The sequence below is a fragment of the Bufo gargarizans genome, chromosome 6 (assembly GCF_014858855.1).
Source record: "Bufo gargarizans isolate SCDJY-AF-19 chromosome 6, ASM1485885v1, whole genome shotgun sequence".
Lineage (NCBI taxonomy): Eukaryota > Metazoa > Chordata > Amphibia > Anura > Bufonidae > Bufo > Bufo gargarizans.
This window is the reverse complement of record NC_058085.1, coordinates 25647506-25667370: the sequence shown is the minus strand read 5'-3', so window position 1 is coordinate 25667370 and position 19865 is coordinate 25647506. Positions and strand designations below refer to the sequence as shown.

The 19865-nt window shown below is 47.1% G+C and overlaps 1 pseudogene; it reads right to left on the bottom strand.

The window, feature by feature from the left end:
- The window catches only part of LOC122940404, a 254437-nt pseudogene that overhangs the window by 137310 nt on the left and 97262 nt on the right, over nt 1-19865 (bottom strand).

Here is a 19865-nt window from a genome sequence, read left to right as displayed (position 1 = left end):
TTTAGGATTTCACAGGGCATTTTTTTTACACATTTTGATTTCAAACTACTTCTCACGCATTAGGGCCCCTAAAATGCCAGGGCAGTATGACTAACCCACAAGTGACACCATTTTGGAAAGAAGACGACACCCCAAGGTATTCCGCGAGGGGCATGGCGAGTTCCTAGAATTATTTTTTATTTTTTTTGTCACAAGTTAGCGGAAAATGATGATTTATCTTATTTTAATTTTTTCTTACAAAGTCTCATATTCCACTAACTTGTGACAAAAAATAAAAAATTCTAGGAACTCACTATGCCCATCAGCGAATACCTTAGGGTGTCTACTTTCTGAAATGGGGTCATTTGTGGGGTTTTTCTACTGTCTGGGCATTGTAGAACCTCAGGAAACATGACAGGTGCTCAGAAAGTCAGAGCTGCTTCAAAAAGCGGAAATTCACATTTTTGTACCAACGGTATAACTTTTACCCAAACCATTTTTTTACCCAAACATTTTTTTTTTTTTATCAAAGACATGTAGAACAATAAAATTTAGAGAAAGATTTATATATAGATGTCGTTTTTAAAAATAAATAATTACAACTGAAAGTGCAAGTTATTTTTTTGCAAAAATTTCAGTCAATTTCGATTAATAACAAAAAAAGTAAAAATGTCAGCAGCAATGAAATACCACCAAATGAAAGCTCTATTAGTGAGAAGAAAAGGAGGTAAAATTCATTTGGGCAATTCACATCCAAAATGTGGCAAGTGATGCTTGTGCGGCACAATGTCCCTGCCTGGCAATGTAGAAACCACTATATGCACAAAACAAGCAATCACCATCCATAAGAACAGTAAAGGATCACTACCACCCCTCCCCATCGGAGCTATTGTCATTACTTCTAGAAGTACAGATGTAGCAGGGTTAACACACAAACTCTTAACTCAAATCTCTTAATTCAAAATGGTCACAAATGTAACATATCAAATGAATATATTTTATATCATGTCATCTTCAAATATAAAACTAAACAAATAAAAAATAACCAAGGATTCCCCCACTGGTAAATTCATGTGAGATGAGTGAACCACATGACTTCTACAAATACAGGGGTGGCGGGGCCCCACTTTCTACAGGTACATTTTGGTCAGGGTGTGCAGATTAAGATGATATTTCTCGTGGAAGACGAGTAATGGCTTCTATGTAATTAGGCAATCCTAGCCTGGGTCACTTTTTGGGAGAACTTGCACATTACTGATGACATGTGCCCAGTAAGACCAGAGCTGACAGTTTTTCTAATGTTACAAATACTTATAGTGGTAGAACAGACCGGGACTGGAATAGGCAGATTGTTATACTTTTATATCAGGCCCTGGTTTTGTGCTTCACCGGGTATGGTTGAAAGATACACTACTCCCATAGATTTATGATGTGTCACACAGGCTTACTCTTATCAGTGGTAGCACCTCTCTCTATTACTACCCCTGGGCTGTCCCATGCTCAGTTAGAGGTAGGTGGAGCGTTCTTAAAAATTATTTTAGAGATTTAGGTCACAAGCTTAGGGCAAGGACCTCAAATGTAGTGTTTTTCAAAATACTACCTGTACCACGAGTCACACAAGAAAGGGAGTGGGAGATTAGGGAGGTTAACAAGTAGCTCAAGAACTGGTATAGGAAAGCGGGGTTTGGGATCCTAGAGAACTGGGCCGACTTCTCCTCTATTGTAGGGATGAGCTGCACCTCCATGGGGAGGGGGCAGCTGTTTTGGGGTAGAAGATAGCTAGAAGGTTGGAGGAGTGTTTAAACTAGGGACAGTGGGGAGGATAATTACGTTATAGGAGGGGAAGATAGCATCTAGGGCTCTATCTGCACTATCTTGGAGGATCTCAATGAAAATAAGCAAATAATGCCATATCAGCATGGCTTTATGAGGGATCGGTCATGTCAAACTAATTTAATCGGTTTCTATGAGCAAGTAAGTTCTAGACTTGACAGCGGCGAATCAATGGATGTCGTATATCTGGATTTCTCCAAAGAATTTGACACTGTACCGCAAAAAAGGTTAGTATATAAAATGAGAATGCTTGGGCTGGGAGAAAACGTCTGTATGTGGGCAACTGGCTCAGTTATAGAAAACAAAGGGTGGTTATTAATGGTACACACTCAGATTGGGTCACTGTCACTAGTGGAGCACCTCAGGGGTCAGTATTGGGCCCTATTCTCTTCAATATACTTATTAATGATCTTGTAGAAGGCTTGCACAGAAAAATAGAATTTTTTGCAGATGACACTAAACTGTGTAAAGCAATTAGATAATGGGTTGCATCAAAACGGGCATAAGTGCCCATAATAAGAACATAGTCCTGCCACTTTACAAGTCACTAGTCAAACCACACATGGAGGACTGTGTACAGTTCTGTGTTCCTGTGAACAAGGCAGACATAGCAGAGCTGAAGAGGGCAACTAAAATAATAACTGGATTGGGTTGACTACAGTAACCAGAAAGATTATCAAAATTAGGGTTATTCACTTTAGAAAAAAGACGACTCAGGGGAGATCTAATAACCATGTATAAATATATCAGGGGTCAGTACAGAGATCTCTCCCATCATCTATTTGTCTCCAGGACTGTGACTGGGGGACATCCTCTGCTTCTGGAGCAAAGAATGTTTGGACACAACATAGAAGAGGATTCTTTAAGGTTAGAGCAGTGAGACTATGGAACTCTCTGCCTGAGGAGATGGTGATTTCACTAAAAGAGTTCAAGAGGGGCCTGGATGTATTTCTGGAGTGTAATAATATTATAGGCTATAGCTACTAGAGAGGGGGCCGTTGATCCAGGGAGTAATTCTGATGGCCTGATTGGAGTCTGGAACAAATGTTTTCCCCCTAAAGTGGGGAAAATTGGCTTCTACCTCACATATTTTTTTTTTCCTTCCTCTGGATCAACTTGCAGGATATTTTTTCAGCCTTATAAACTATGTTACTATGTTACATCCTATCGGTCATTCCACTTCACTGCAAATAACTGGCCATTTACAAGTGTAAATTTTTCCACATGTCTGGACCCCAGCTCTTTTGGGAATCCAGCTCTATTTTTGGGACTTTCACATATAGGCCCCTGTATTTGCAGTTTTACAGGAATGGAGTGTCCCCATACAGATCACAGACAGTGTGGAATACTGTTTTCATTTATTTATTTCTCTCACCAAACATTTGTGTTTAGAGGAGATATATAAAAAACAACTTAGTTTTACTTTTAACTGGATCTGTCCTTTGATTACCAATATTCATTCAATACAAGAGACTATGTTTGTTTGGGGAACTCCCACAGTGGTGACAATCATCGCTCCAAGTCCTCAACTACCTCTGGTAACTGAAAGCAAGGCACTGTTTTAGCTCCCTGTAAAAAGGAGTATCTGAAGGAATAAAGCCAGTTAGTGACCACCATAAAAACGCATAAGGGAGGTCACTAACGGGCTAAGCATAAAGATGGCTTCTCTTATATGTGTTTTTTTTTATGATTAACAAGAGATGATTGATGGTTGAAACACATATCACATTCTGAACATGAAAATGACTTATGAATTATCTGATGTCTAGCAAGACCTGATTTACGGTTAAAACATTTCCCACATTCTAAACATGAAAATGGCTTCTCCCCTGTGTGAATTCTCTGATGTATAACAAGATCGTATTTACTGTTAAAACCATTCACACATTCTGAACATGAAAATGGCTTCTCCCCTGTGTGAATTCTCTGATGTCTAACAAATTCTGATTTACTCTTAAAACATTTCCCACATTCTAAACATGAAAATGGCTTCTCTCCTGTGTGAATTCTCTGATGTATAACAAGATCCGATTTCTGATTAAAACATTTCCCACATTCTGGACATGAAAATAGCTTCTCCCCTGTGTGATTTCTCTGATGTATAACAAGAGCCGATTTCTGGTTAAAACATTTCCCACATTCTGAACATGAAAATGGCTTCTCTCCTGTGTGAATTCTCTGATGTATAACAAGAGCCGATTTCTGATTAAAACATTTCCCACATTCTGGACATGAAAAGGTCTTCTCTTTTACGTGAGCTGTTTGATGTTTAGCACCTCTTCTGTGACTTTTATTCTGTGTTACAATCTTTGATAAATAAGATGATCGGAGCTGTTTGAAAGAATTAAATGATGCATTGTTGCTGTGATTGGATGAGTGTATATCTTGCATATTGGCATGCTCTTCAAATGTATCTCGTGTGATACCACAATCATCTACTTCAAAATCTGAAGATACCAGATGTTTCTCTAGGTTCCTGGTACAGTCATCTGCCAAGAATAAAACACATTTTATTATTGATGAATAACATTAAAATTGTATTGAAGTTTTATAACTTTTCCATATAAAAAATCCACAGAAAGTACAAGACACAATTAGAATATCAATTGACTAAAAGAGTGGTGGCCAAACAGACCACAATCTAATAGTAGACCGAGGGGCATAACTAGAAAACGCTGGCTCCCACCTTGAGCAACCTCCCTGCAACCCCCACCCAATCAGTAATTTAAAAGATATATAAATAAAAGCTTTCCTAGCGCTGCACAAGAGGCGACGAATCCCCTCTTAGTGCCCCACACAATAGTTATCTCCCCTCAGTATCCCTTTCACAGTGGAATTCCCCCTTAGTGCCCTCTTCACAGTACTGAAGCTCCCTAAGTGCCCCCACTCAGTAGAATGTCCTCTTGAGGTCTCCAAACAGTAGTTATGCCCCCTTTGTGCACCCCCTGCAGTAGTGCTGTCCCTTAGTGTCCCCTTTACATCAGTGAAGCTCCTGTACTCTGAATAAAAGTTAAAGTAATACCGAGCACATCATGCTCTTCCCAGCAGCAGGCAAATATCTGGTGCTCAGTAGTGTTGATCGAGCACCGTAGTGCTCAGGTGCTCGGGCCGAACACATCGTGATACTCGAGTGATCGACTGAGCACCCGAGTATAATTGAAGTCAATGGGAGAACCCGAGCAATAAACCAGGTACCCACTGCTCTGAAGATGGGAGGGTGCCTGGTTCATAAGAAAATGTCAAAAATTGTTGGTAACACCACCAAAATGGTTCTGTAACAGCATGAGGAGGATGTATGGATGCATCTTGGACTCGCTGGTCGCTGCTGGGAACTATGGTGTCCGAATAGTACGGCACTTTTACATAATGACAATAAAACACACAAAACCAAGAAAAAAAAAATCGATTTTAGAGGAAAAATTGATAGAAAACATTCTTTCCTGAATATTTACTTGTATATAAAGTGCAAGTCCGGCCAAAAATTACAAGGAAGAGGCACTCAGATACAGCCTTAGTTACACATGAAGGAGGGCATCATACAAACCCTTTAAAAATTATGATTGATGGCCTGCTGGTGACTCTCAAAAACATTAGGAGCAAGGGCCTGCTGATCTGACCATCTAAAACATTATGGGCGGTGGCCTGCTGCCGCTTTGGTGACTCTAGATAACCTGAGGCCGATGGCACGTCCCCGTGACGGCGACGATCCATTCGGATGTCTGGCCTATCAACTTTCAATGTAATTGTCAGCTCAAAACCATTGTAAACTATGGGTAACGGGGAATCAGTGTTTGATTCCGGAGAGGAAGCCTGAGAAACCGCTACCACATCCAAGGAAGGCAAGCGGGTGGCACGCAAATCACACACTCCCGACTCGTGGAAGTAGTGACGATAACAATACAGGACTCTTAAGATGCCCTGTTATTGGAATGAGTAATAAAAGTTACAGGGAATAATCAATGCGGTATTTTGGATGAGGAAACATTATACAGGAGAGGCCCTGCTGCCGCTTTGTTGACTCAAAATCATTTTTACCTGATCGCATGTGCCTGTGATGTCCACGATCCATTTTGATATCTTCTCTATAAACTATTGATGTTTTTTTCTGTGCATAACATGGTGACCACTGGTAACGGGGAATTATTGTTCGATTTTGGAGAGGGAGCCTGATAAACGGCTACTACTTCAAAGCAAGGCAGCATGTGTTGCGGGCCTACAGGTGAGCTGACCCTGTAAAACATTATATGCGAGGGCTTGCATGTGAGCTGACCCTGTAAAAGATTTGAGTTGCGGGCCTGCTGGTGAGCTGAGGTGGAACTGACAAACCCAACTTGATTTTGATGGCTGCATTAATCTGCAGGTGACCGTCATACAGCTCTACAGATTTGTTTCCATCTGCATCTTTCCCAACAATCTGTCTTTTATCCAGACTCTGAAAATTACAAGGAAGAGGCACTCAGATACAGCCTTAGTTACACATGAAGGAGGGCATCATACAAACCCTTTAAAAATTATGATTGATGGCCTGCTGGTGACTCTCAAAAACATTAGGAGCAAGGGCCTGCTGATCTGACCATCTAAAACATTATGGGCGGTGGCCTGCTGCCGCTTTGGTGACTCTAGATAACCTGAGGCCGATGGCATGTCCCCGTGACGGCGACGATCCATTCGGATGTCTGGCCTATCAACTTTCAATGTAATTGTCAGCTCAAAACCATTGTAAACTATGGGTAACGGGGAATCAGTGTTTGATTCCGGAGAGGAAGCCTGAGAAACCGCTACCACATCCAAGGAAGGCAAGCGGGTGGCACGCAAATCACACACTCCCGACTCGTGGAAGTAGTGACGATAACAATACAGGACTCTTAAGATGCCCTGTTATTGGAATGAGTAATAAAAGTTACAGGGAATAATCAATGCGGTATTTTGGATGAGGAAACATTATACAGGAGAGGCCCTGCTGCCGCTTTGTTGACTCAAAATCATTTTTACCTGATCGCATGTGCCTGTGATGTCCACGATCCATTTTGATATCTTCTCTATAAACTATTGATGTTTTTTTCTGTGCATAACATGGTGACCACTGGTAACGGGGAATTATTGTTCGATTTTGGAGAGGGAGCCTGATAAACGGCTACTACTTCAAAGCAAGGCAGCATGTGTTGCGGGCCTACAGGTGAGCTGACCCTGTAAAACATTATATGCGAGGGCTTGCATGTGAGCTGACCCTGTAAAAGATTTGAGTTGCGGGCCTGCTGGTGAGCTGAGGTGGAACTGACAAACCCAACTTGATTTTGATGGCTGCATTAATCTGCAGGTGACCATCATACAGCTCTACAGATTTGTTTCCATCTGCATCTTTCCCATCAATCTGTCTTTTATCCAGACTCAGTCATTGTGCCACTATGTGGCCTCCTCATGCTGCCATCTCCACACCATGTAACCTTGCCACTCATTTTTATCACTATGCTGCTGCCGATACTGCTTCAAAAGCCTTAAACTGATCACCAGGCCCACAATTTAATTAAGGTTTTGGAATCGATAAACCCAACTTGCTTTCGTGAGCTGTATCAGTGGCGTAGCTAGAAATGACTGGGCCCCACAGCAAGTTTTTGAATGGGGCTCCATCCCACAGTAATTTTTAAGCGACCCCTTCCTTTCGCCCCCATTCCTGTGGCTAGTAAAGATCGCTCTCTCAGACCAGGGCCGGCAGCTGTTCCATTAGTTTTATACACGGTCTATACTGTCACTGTATATCATTTAATTGTTTAATACTGTTGAGGTGGCCCTTACCAAATCCTTTAGTCCTCCTCCTCCTGGATGGGCCCCTTTTGGGTCAGGGCCCCAAAGCTGCAGCTTCCCCTGCTTCCCTTATAGCTACTGTAATGCCCCTGGTCTGCATTAATCTGCAGGTGACTGTGATACAACTCCACAGATCTTTCTAATACAATCTGTGGCCTTAGTCTTTTATCCAGACTCCGTCATTGTGCCACTATGTGGCCTCCTCATGCTGCCATCTCCACAGTGTGTCACCTTGCCACTAATTTTTATCACCATGCTGCTGCTGCTTAAAAGGCCTTAAACTGATCACCAGGCCCACAATCCAATTAAGGTTTTACGCACAAAACCAAAGTGAAATAAAATTTATTTTTATTTATGTATATTTACTTGTATATAAAGTGCAGGTGCTGCCAAAAATTACAAGGAAGAGGCACTCCGATACAACCTGTATATCACATAAAGGAGGGCCACATTCACAATGCGATGGCATTATATGTGACGAATAAGCAATGCATCTTGATATGACGGAAGAGGAGGAGGAGGATGAGAAAAGGAAGATTTAACCATATACCCTTGTTTGTGGTAGAACGGGTGCATGGGAATACAGTCTATTAACTACATTAAAAACAACACATGTAAAGTGCCTTTATTTTCATCAGCATTCCTCTGGTGGAGTCGAGAAGTCATGGTCAATCCAGGCCTTGAGTCAACCTGTCAGCATTTTCAGTTGACTGGCGGATACGCTTATCGGTTATAATGCCACCAACAGAACTAAATACACGCTCAGACAAAATGCTGGCGGCAGGGCAGGCCAGCACCTCCACCTCCAAAGCGTAGAGCGCCAGTTTGTGCCAAATGTCCAGCTTGGACACCTAGTAGTTGTAAGGCACAGAGGGATAATTGAGAACGCTGACACGGTCTGCTATGTACTCCTTCACCATCTTGCTAAATTTTTCTCTCCTTGTGGAAGTAGGCCACACATCAGGGTGAGGGTGCTGGCGAGGTGTCATGAAACTGTCCCAGGCTTTGGAGAGTGTTGCCCTGCCACTGTTGGAACTGCTGTGTGTTCCCCTTGTCTCCCTCCTCGGTTGGCCGAGGAAGTACGGACTCTGCCGCCAGCGTTGTTAGTTTGAAAATTGTGGAGCAATTTTTCAAAAAGAATCTTCTGGTATTGCACCTTTTTGCTTGTCCACTCCACCAGAGGAATGAGAGATGAGAAGTTCTCTTTGTAGCGGGGGTCGAGAAGGGTGAACAACCAGTAATGCATGTTGTTTAAAATGCGTATAACGCACGGGTCGTGTGAAATGCAGCCTAACATGTAGTCAGCCATGTGTACCAGAGTACCAACAGACGAGACTTCGCTGTTTTCATCAGGAGGATCACTCTCAATCTCCTCATCCTCTTCTTCTGCCCACCCACACTGAACAGATGAAATTAAACTTCCATGGGTACTACCCTCTGTAGCAGAAGCAACCGTCTCCTGCTCCTCCTCCTCTTCAGCCTCCAATTCGCGCTTAGAAGACGAACTGAGGGTGGTCTGGCTATCATCAACCTGTGTAATGTCTTCCCCCTTTTCCACCTCGTCCACAAGCAAAGCGTTGTCCTTAATTGTGAGCAGCGAGCATTTGAGAAGACACAGAAGTGGGATGGTTACGCTGATAATAGCGTTATCGCCGCTCACCATCTGTGTTGATTCCTCAAAGTTGCATAAAACCTCACAGAGGTCAGACATCCATGCCCACTCCTCGCTTGTGAATAGCGGAAGCTGACTGGAAAGGCGATGACCATGTTGCAACTGGTATTCCACAACTGCCCTCTGTTGCTCACAAAGCCTGGCCAACATGTGGAACGTGGAGTTTTAGCACGTGCTCACGTTGCACAACAGCTGGTGAGCTGGCAATTTCAAGCGCTGCTGCACCGTTGACAAACCGACTGAAGCTTTCGGTCACTTGCGGAAATGTGCACACCCGAGGCGCACCTTCACCAGAAGCTCAGGCAAATTGGGGTATGTTTTTAGAAACCGCTGAATAACAAGGTTGAATATGTGGGCAAGGCATGGGATGTGTCTAAGGTTGTCCAGCTCCAAAGCCGCCACCAAGTTATGGCCATTATCAGACACAACCATGCCTGGTTCTAGGTTGAGTAACGACAGCCATAGCTCAGTCTGGTCTCTTATACCCTGCCACAGCTCTGCGACGGTGTGCTGTTTGTCACCTAGGCAGATCAGCTTCAGCACGGCCTGTTGCCGCTTCCCCACTGCAGTGCTACATTGCTTCCTGCTACCGACTGATGGCTGACTGGTGCTGCACGCGGATAATTCGGAGGTGGAAGTGGAGGAGGAGGCGGAGGATGAGAAGTAGGGGTTGGAGCCACTAACGTAGGTGGAGGCGGAAACCCTGATGGAATTGGGGCCCGCAATCCTTGGCATCGGTAGTACCTGTGCCATCCCAGGGTAAGAGTGGATCCCGGCCTCCACAACATTCACCCAGTGTGCAGTCAGGGAAATGTAGCGTCCCTGGCCGAAAGCACTTGTCCATGTGTCCATGGTTAAGTGTTAAGTGGACCTTCCCAGTAACTGCGTTGGTCAGGGCACGTGTGATGTTAAGGGACACATGTTGGTGCAAGGCTGGCATGGCAACATTTCCAGGGCCAGTAATTTGGACAGCTGCGCATTTAGTGCTATGGCCAGTGGGTGGGTGGCTGGGTATTTGCGCTTGCGTTCAAATGCCTGGGATAATGACATTTGTGGATGTGGTCGCTGATGGTGTTTGCGAAGGTCCAGGTGCAGGGCGGGAGGCATCCGGGCCTGCGTCTTTGACAGGGGATTGGCCAGCACGTAACACAGGGGAAGAGGAGGCAGTGGTGTGACCCGCAGACACAGATTGTGGACCCAGGCGTTCGGCCCACCTATTAGGGTGCTTTGATGACATGTGGCGGATCTTGCTAGTGAGGTTGCTAGTGTTCACACCTGGCTCATTTTGGTGTGGCACAGGTTGCAAACTACTATTCTTTTGTCGTCCGTACTTTTCTCAAAAAAGCGCCATACTGCTGAACACCTACCCCTTAGCAAGGAAATTTACGCAAGTACGTGCTCCGTGGAACAGTGGCTGGCCTGTTCGGTGGTGCCCGCCTTCTACCTTTTGCCACCTCACTGCCTCACACACACACACACACACATGCTATTGCAGCACAGACGTGACAATTCACTGCAGGGACCCTTTATAGGAAAATTTTTGATAAATATTAAGGCTGTTCACAGCCTGTAATTGTGGGAGGGGCGGAGGCTTATAAATCCTCCGAGCCTCCCCCCTCTCATTGCGGGCTCTTGCGGTGCACATCGTTCTTCCGCCCGTCCTGCGTCGTCACTTCCGGTTCCGGGTAAGTCTCCGTGCCATCATCTCCCTACCTGACCGCAGGTCCACGCGTTCCCCGGCATCCCGGCCACTATCGCCACTCCTCACCCTCTGGGACTCCCGCCCACCACCATCGTCAGGACAGGTACCCGCCGGCTCCACTTCGGCCGGCCACTCTCTGCATCCCGCGGGATCCGTCCTGCTCTCTGCGCAACGCCCCCCCCTACCCCTCCTGGTGCGGCTGCTGCACTCCGGGAATCACTCGCAGGGTTCCTCCACCTCTGGTTCCCTCCCTCCTCCTGCCCCTGGCCCACGCACGGAGATTCGCCTGGGCCAGAGGTTCCTTCTCCGGCAGAGGGAGGAGAGGCCAGAGGAGCATGGTTCTTCACCTCCGTTATCCTTCACTCACATGTCTTCTTTTCTTCCACCCCAGTCTTTGGTCCCAAGACCTCCAAACCACCTCCGGATTTTCTGCCTTTCAAAAGAAAAAAAAAAAAAAAAAAAAACCTGCTACAAGCCTGAAAATCGCCACTCCAGGTCCGTATCTGAGCCAGTCAGCACTTATCTCGCGTCACGAGCAGAAATCAGAGGCAAGAGATGAAAAAAAAAATAATAATAAAAGGGGGGGGGGGGAGAGAGTTGTTTTTTTTCATTTTGTTCGCTATTTCATCTTCTTGGTTGTCTTTCATAACTGTCCAGGTAATCAGGTTCTTCAGCGCCTCCGGTACCCAGCGGCGGTACCCTCGCTGTCATCTTCTCCGTCGATTTCTCCATCAACCACGGTAAGTCGCTCTTCTCCGATTCACAGCTTCATCATACGTGTTTCTTTTCGTTCAGCGTTTGTCTTACGTAGGCCTTCGGTCCGTGTTTGTTTACGTCACCTTCCAGTCCGTGTCATACGTCATCCCGTCTTCATCTCAACTACTATATCATTCTCATCTCACCTCTGTCCAGCTGTCAGGTCCCCTGGAACTTCTGCGTTCCATCTCGTCTCCCTACCTTCTAGTCCATTCCAGGTCTGTCCCCATCTTCACGCTCTGTCTTACGTCCCGCGCGGACTTACTCTCCTCCGTTTCCTTCCTCCTCCCCATTCCTTTCGCTCATTTTCCGCCTGTTCACTCTCTTCATTCACGTCTTTCGCGCCCGTCACTCTATTCAGGCTTCCTTTTCCACGTTTCACGCCTGTTCACGTTACTCAGGCCTCCTTTCGTACATGTTTCACACCTGTTTACGTTACTCAGGTCTCCTTTTCGTACACGTTTCATGCCTGTTTACGTTACTCAGGCCTCCCTCTCCTTCATGTTTCACGCCTGTTTACGTTACTCAGGCCTCATTCTCCTTCACGTCCCACACCTGTTTACGTTACTCAGGTCTCCTTTTCGTACATGTCCCACGCCTGTTTACGCCACTCAGGCCTCCTCCACGTCCAAGTTTCATTCCTCCACTCCTCCAGGCGCCACGTCTGCCACGTCATCAGCCTTGCCACCATGCTTCACGCCGTTCCGTCATCCAGGCCCCCATTCTCAATCCATCCCTGTCTCCTCTGTCTAATTCATCCTTCAATCCACTATCCAGGCCTCGCCCAGTCACGTCCCGAAGGCTCGCGTACCTTCTTCTGTCATAGGTTACAGGTTCGCCCTGTTTCACACCGCCCGGAGAAGCCTCTCCAACAGGGCTCGGCCTCCTCACCCCTTTCACTCTACTTCTACCTTCGGCCAGCCATTTACTTGTCACGATTTTTTCAAGCTCGATCGCGGTCCTTTCCTACAGAACAGAATTTCCCCAAGACGGGTTTCAAATCCAGGAGCTCCAAACCATCAGGTACGTCAATCTCTTAAACCGCGGGCACACGCAGTGACATAGCTCATCTCACCTCCCTTTTCCGGGTCTTTTCCACAATCACCGAATCCACAACACTCGCACGGTTCCCGGGTCAATCCTTCACCAGTAACTGTAATCCTTCCAAATTCCAGCATATCTCATCTGGACAACATGGGGGAGACTTCGTCAATTCCAGAGACCCTTGCCTCAGAGCACGCCAGCGTTACTTCTCTCTGGACCATCCCTAAACTGATCGCCGAGCTCAACAGAAGAGGGATACCTTACCCGGCCTCCGCCAGAAAGGCGGAATTATTCAGACTCTTGATGTCCGGCTCATCATCCCCACCCAGGGAGAATGTGTCAATGTCTACCATACAACTGTCATTGACTCAGTTACATGCCACCATCAACAGCCTGTCCTTTTCGGTCCTGGACATCCAAAATAGACTGTCAGCAATGGAATCCAGGCACTTGGCAGTCGTCCCTCCAGAGCATCCTTCCGTTCCTGCTCCCCCACCTCAGTCCACCTCCCCAGGTAGGGTTTCCAACCTCTCCGAGATAGCTCCAGCTCACTTCCTCACAGACAACATAAAAAAAGACATTCTGGAGGGCAAAGATGTTAACTTAGCCGCCATCTTGATAGCCACCCACGATACCGTAGAAAACAAGACAATCGTGTGCGAAAACATTTCAATTGTCCTTAAATCCAGGGATGCTCGGCTGAACAAAAAACTCACCGTTCCCGAGTTTGTCCTGGCTTTTAGCCTCTTCAGGGATATAGTTTGCACTGCCCACCCCGAAAGAAGAGAGGAGTTGGACCTGTACATGTATAGAGTCACCGACCTGGGGTACAAATACGGCGGATCTGCATTCTACGACTACCACCGCTCCTTCTCAGCCAAAGCCGCCGCAGCGCTGGCTCAGTTCCAGCGGGTCACTAACTGGGCGTGTCTGGACATGGAGCTTTTCTGCCGGCACTTCGCCGGTTTAAGAGCTCCTGCCAGTCCATCCTCCACACCTCCGATTGGTGTCCCTCCGTCGGCCAACCAATGGCTCCCAGCAGACCCACGCCCGGCCCCTCCGGCACCCAAGTGAGACACAGCAACACCGACAAATTGGGCCGCCCCATCATTTTCTTAGGCAATAGCCAAATCTGCAACAACTACAACCTAGCCTCCTGTAACTATAACCAGTGCAGGGCCCTACATGTCTGTTCCTCCTGTTTCCGGGCTCACCCCATCTCAGTATGCCCACAAAGAACGGCCAAGCACAAATGACTAAGCGGGGTCAATGTGGAGCTTCTGGGCAGGTTGCTCCAGGACCACCACAGCCCTGATCTGGTCGATTTTTTGCTTTCAGGTTTCAGCAAGGGCTTCCACACGGGTCTCATCGCCCTTCCCCAGTCCACCTGGGAGGGTCCCAATTTACGGTCCGCAGTTCAGGATGCCGACGCGGTGGATTCCCTCATCCAGTCGGAAGTAGAGAAGGGTTTCCTTATCGGCCCCTTCCCTCACGTTCCTTTCGACTCCTGGAGGATTAACCCCGTCGGCATTGTCACCAAGAAATTCTCCAATAAAAAACAACTGATTTACGACCTGTCCGCGCCTCATGGTTCATACATCCCCAGCCTAAATTCCCTGATTCCATCGGAAGAATTCTCTATGAAATATTCCTCACTCCAGGAAGCCATTTCCCTCATTCTGTTAGCAGGCAAAGGAGCTTGGTTGTCTAAAGCAGACATAGCCGACGCGTTCAAACTATTACCCATCGATCCCCAGCTCTGGAAATTCCACGGCATCAAATGGCAGGACAGTTACTATTTTGCTACCCGTTTAACTTTTGGTTCAAAAAGCAGTCCCTGGCTATTTGACCGGTTTGCCCAAGCCCTCCACTGGATCTTGGTCAATCGCTGCAAATGTCCAATGGCACTACACTACCTCGATGATTTCCTCCTGATCGAACCCCCCAGTGTTAAACCATGCAAACTTAGTAACTTCCTGCGCATTCTCAAAGATCTCCAGGTTCCGGTAGCCCCGTCCAAAATCGAGGGACCCGCCACGGTGGTCACCTTTCTCAGTGTCGTGCTCGACACAGAAAATGGAAGCTAGACTACCAGCCGACAAGCTTCTCAAAATCAGGTCAATCATTAGACAGTTCACGGGCTCCCACGTCCTCACCAAATGAGAGCTGCAGTCACTCATTGGCATGTTAAACTTCGCCACAAGGATCATGCCCCAAGGGAAAGCTTTCATGTCCGGGCTTCTAGATCTATTACCATCAGCTCCTGAGCAGGACTCCACGGTGTTCTTGGATGCCCAGGCAATGGCTGATTTGACCATGTGGAATTCCTTCATTACTCACTGGAATTGGGTTTCTTTGTTTATTCCCCAATGGAATCCCGATTTCCCCATGGTCTTTTCAGATGCCGCAGCATCCAGAGGTTTCGCGGCCATTTACAACACACAGTGGTTCGCCGCACCATGGCCCGCCGCAATTTCCTCCTTACCCGAGTTCCTCAGATCTTCTCCTCTGCTGGAGATCTACCCTATCGTGGCGGCTGCTCAGGTATGGGGCAACCAATGGGCAGATTCCCCAGTTGCTTTTATTACAGATAACCAATCAGTGGTGGATATCCTCAGTAAAGGGCGCTCCAAATGTCCTCACATCATGTCCTTCGTTCGCAGGCTAGTATGGCTATCCTTACGTCACAATTTCCACATTTCAGCCAGGCACATCCCGGGCATTCGTAATACCGCCGCTGATGCATTGTCCCGTTTTAACCATGATAATTTCTTCCAGATCATGCCAGAGGCGGAACCAACGAGTCTTTCGCCTCCGGATTACCACACCCTTCGGATGGATTAGGACATTTCATTTCCACTGCCAAGTCCCTCATGCTCAGCTCTCTTTCCGCCAACACGGCCAGGAACTACAGGACCGGTTGGAACATCTACAAACAATTTTCCCGTCTCCATCCTAGAACCAACACAGATAAGTCCACATATTTAATAGCCTTTCTCGCATATTGCCACACGCACCTCAAGCTATCCTACAACTCCATTAAGCTGTATTTGTCAAGGGTTCAGCACCACTCCATGCTGAGAGACCCAGGTAGCAAGTCAGCCTTCACTTCCCCAGTAGTCAAAGCCACCCTCAGGGGCATCCTCAGGAACAGCCAGAGCAGCACGCCCAGCAGGCAACCTGTGTCTGGGGAGCTGTTCAGAAAGCTCTCAGATTCATTAGACGGTATTCCTTTTGGCCTTCTTCCTTCCATGGTCATTAAAGCCGCCATGTATCTGAGTTTTTATGGCTTCTTGCGCCCAGGAGAATTCACCGTAGTGTCATCCAAAACTAAAGGTTTAACCAAAAGCCAGTTAATCTGTCACCCAGATCACCACGTACTAAACCTACCATCCACCAAAACATCGCAATCCGGGCCGCCTGTCCAAATCAAATTCTTCCAAACCTTCAACAAGTGGTGCCCGGTCCAGATTCTCAATAAGCTATTGGCCCTGCTGGCACATTCCTCCAAGAACGAACCACTTCTACCGTTCAAAGGTACATTTCTCACCACGGCCTGGTTCATCCACCACATTCGCATCCTGGCCAAGGGGTTGGGCCACGATCCCAAAACCATATCGGGTCACTCCTTCCGCATAGGTGCCGCTTCAGCAGCTTCAAAACACAACGTCCCGTGCCACATCATCCGGAAAATGGGCCGCTGGCAGTCCTCCTGCTTCACCCGTTACATTCCTAATCCGCACAAGGAAATCTCTGCCGCTTTCTGTAACCTCGTGTTGTAACCTCAATTACACAATAAACACTAAATTCTTCCTAACCGTCTCTTTTTGCCCCCTTATAGGCCTACCCTCGGACATGGCTTCGGGCACACCTCAGGCCAGTTATGTCAGGTCACCTGTGGCCACGCAGCCACCACTCGTTCTCTCAATATCCGTAGCCTCGACCACAAATATTAAGGCTGTTCACAGCCTGTAATTGTGGGAGGGACGGAGGCTTATAAATCCTCCGAGCCTCCCCCCTCTCATTGCGGGCTCTTGCGGTGCCCCACCCTCTTCCCTCCCTTCTCCTTTAAGTTTCACCCGGGTAGGCCCCCTTATAGGCCTACCCTCGGACATGGCTTCCGGCACACCTCAGGCCAGTTATGTCAGATCACCTGTGGCCACGCAGCCACCACTCGTTCTCTCAATATCCGTAGCCTCGACCACAAATTATGGAAAAATGATGATTACTCTTACCGGTAATCAGATTTTCCTGACCCCATGACAGCACCACTGAGAGATGGCTCTGCCTCCATGGACAGGAAACCTGTAGCATAAAAAAGGTGGAGCCACTCTCAGTGAATTTACAGAGCATGAGAGGGACTCCCCTTTAAGTTAATACAGCTTACTTTTTTTTTTTTTGCATCTCACCACGTGAATTCCACACGGTACCACCACCTTAGGGAGGGAATTAGACAGGTGCTGTCAAGGGGTCAGGAAAATCCGATTATCGGTAAGTGTAATCATCATTTTTCTCCTCCCCCATGACAGCACCACTGAGAGAGATTACATAGAAATCAAGGGTGGGTAACAGCTTCCAACACCTTTCTGCCAAAGAGGAGGTCAGAGATAGAGTCGAGCTGAAGCCTATAGTGCCTATAGAAGGTAGAAGGAGAGGCCCAAGTGGCAGCCCTGCAGATCTGGTCAATTGACACACTGGCCCTTTCTGCCCAGGAGGTATACACCGCCCTAGTAGAGTGAGCTTTCAAGGAAAGCAGAGGAGAAGAACCAGAAAAAGAGTATGCTAAGGAAATTAGCTCTCGAATCCACCTAGCAATGGTACTCTTTGAGGCAGCATTACCTTTCCTAGCCCCTGCGAACAAGACAAATAATGATGAAGACTTTCTCCAGTCCTTGGTTATTTCTAGGTACTGGATCAGACATCTTCTTAAGTCCAGAAGATGCCATTTTTCTTCATCTTCATTCTTTGGTTATGGAAAGAAAACTGGGAGAACTATCTCCTGTAATCAGTTTGTTTTGGAAGGGACTTTAGGAATAAAATTAGGGTCTGGCCTCATCACTACTCTATCCTCACGTATTGTCATAAACGGGGGATTAATAGACAGGGCCTGGATCTCACTAATTCTCTGTGCTGAAGTGAGAGCTACCAAGATAACTAATTTCAGTGTAAGCATTTTGATAGAACTATTATCCCAGGGGGGAAATCTAGGTCCCTTAACTGGAGCAACCCTATCCACTGCTATGAAAAACCTGACTATCCAGGGATCCATAGCTAAGCTTCTACCGCTTAATCCCGAGAGGGCCGAAACCTGAACCTTCAGTGTGCTTTTAGCTAAACCTAAAGATAGCCCTCGCTGCAAAAATTCTAACACCTGTCTAGTAGAAATTTTGTCTGGCCAAACATTGGTTTCTAGGCCCGCAAAGGATAGGAATTTTTTCCAAATTCTAGCATAAATAGTGTTAGTCACTTTTTTCCTGCTTTTAAGTAGGGTAGAAATTAGAGCTTCAGAAAAACCTTCATCGACTAAATGCGCCCTTTCAATCCCCATGCCGTAAGATGTAAGGACTCCACCTCCGGGTGCACTACTGGGCCCTGCTCCAGAAGATTCTGAATCTCGGGAAGAACCCAAGGTTCCAACACTGACATGGACCCGAGAAGAGAGAACCGTGCCTTCTTTGGCCAAAATGGGGCAATAACTATCATATCTGATTTCTCCTCTCTTATTTTCCTGAGAACTCTGGGAAGAAGCTGAAGCGGGGGAAAGGCATACCTCAGACGAAACTTCCATTTTAGGGCCCTTTCACACCTGCGTTATAGTCTTCCGGCATAGAGTTCCGTCGTCGGGGCTCTATGCCGGAAGAATCCTGATCAGGATTTTCCTAATGCATTCTGAATGGACAGTCCGTCCTTCAGGATGCATCAGGATGTCTTCAGTTCCGGAACGGAACGTTTTTTGGCCGCAGCAAATAGCGCAGCATGCTGCGCTTTTTGCTCCGGCCAAAAATCCGGAACACTTGCCGCAAGGCCGGATCCGGAATGAATGCCCATTGAAAGGCATTGATCCGGATCCGGCCTTAAGCTAAACGTCGTTTCGGCGCATTGCCGGATGCGACGTTTAGCTTTTTCTCAATGGTTACCATGGCTGCCGGGACGCTAAAGTCCTGGCAGCCATGGTAAACTGTAGTGGGGAGCGGGGAGCAGCATACTTACCATCCGTGCGGCTCCCGGGGCGCTCCAGAGTGACGTCAGGGCGCCCCAGGCGCATGGATGACGTGATCGCATGGATCACATGATCCATGCGCATGGGGCGCTCTGACGTCATTCTGGAGCGCCCCGGGAGCCGCACGGATGGTAAGTATGCTGCTCCCCCGCTCCCCACTACTACTATGGCACCCAGGACTTTAATAGCGTCCTGGGTGCCATAGTAACACTGAAAGCATTTTGAAGACGGATCCGTCTTCAAATGCTTTCAGTACACTTGCGTTTTTCCGGATCCGGCGTGTAATTCCGGCAAGTGGAGTACACGCCGGATCCGGACAACGCAAGTGTGAAAGAGGCCTTAGGAGAAAGGCATCCACCCCAAACGGGATTCGTGAGGGCTGAGGGAGCAAAACCTCTCCACCTGCCCGTTCTCCCTGGTGGCGAAAAGATCTATTTCTGGGGTTCCCCATAACTCCACAATCTTTGCAAACACTATGGGGTTCAGGGACCACTCTCCCTGTCTTAACCGATGACAACTTAAAAAGTCGGCCTGAATATTCTCTTTCCCTTTTATATGTAAAGCAGATGTGTGTGTTATCTGAACCTGTATTTCTGAGAATATTAATGCTATCTCCCTCATCAAAGATCGGGATCTGGTACCTCCCTGGCGATTTAGGTATGACACCACTGTACTGTTGTCTGCCATGATTCTGACATGCTTGTGTTGTATCTCTGGAAGGGCTGCTCTTAAAGCTAACAATACTGCTCTTAGTTCCTTCCTGTTGGAGTAGAAATCTCTCTGAAGCAATTTCCCTGCCTCAACTGACCCTGAAAATGTGCCCCCCACCCCCAAGGGCTGGCAACGGTCGTGATTGC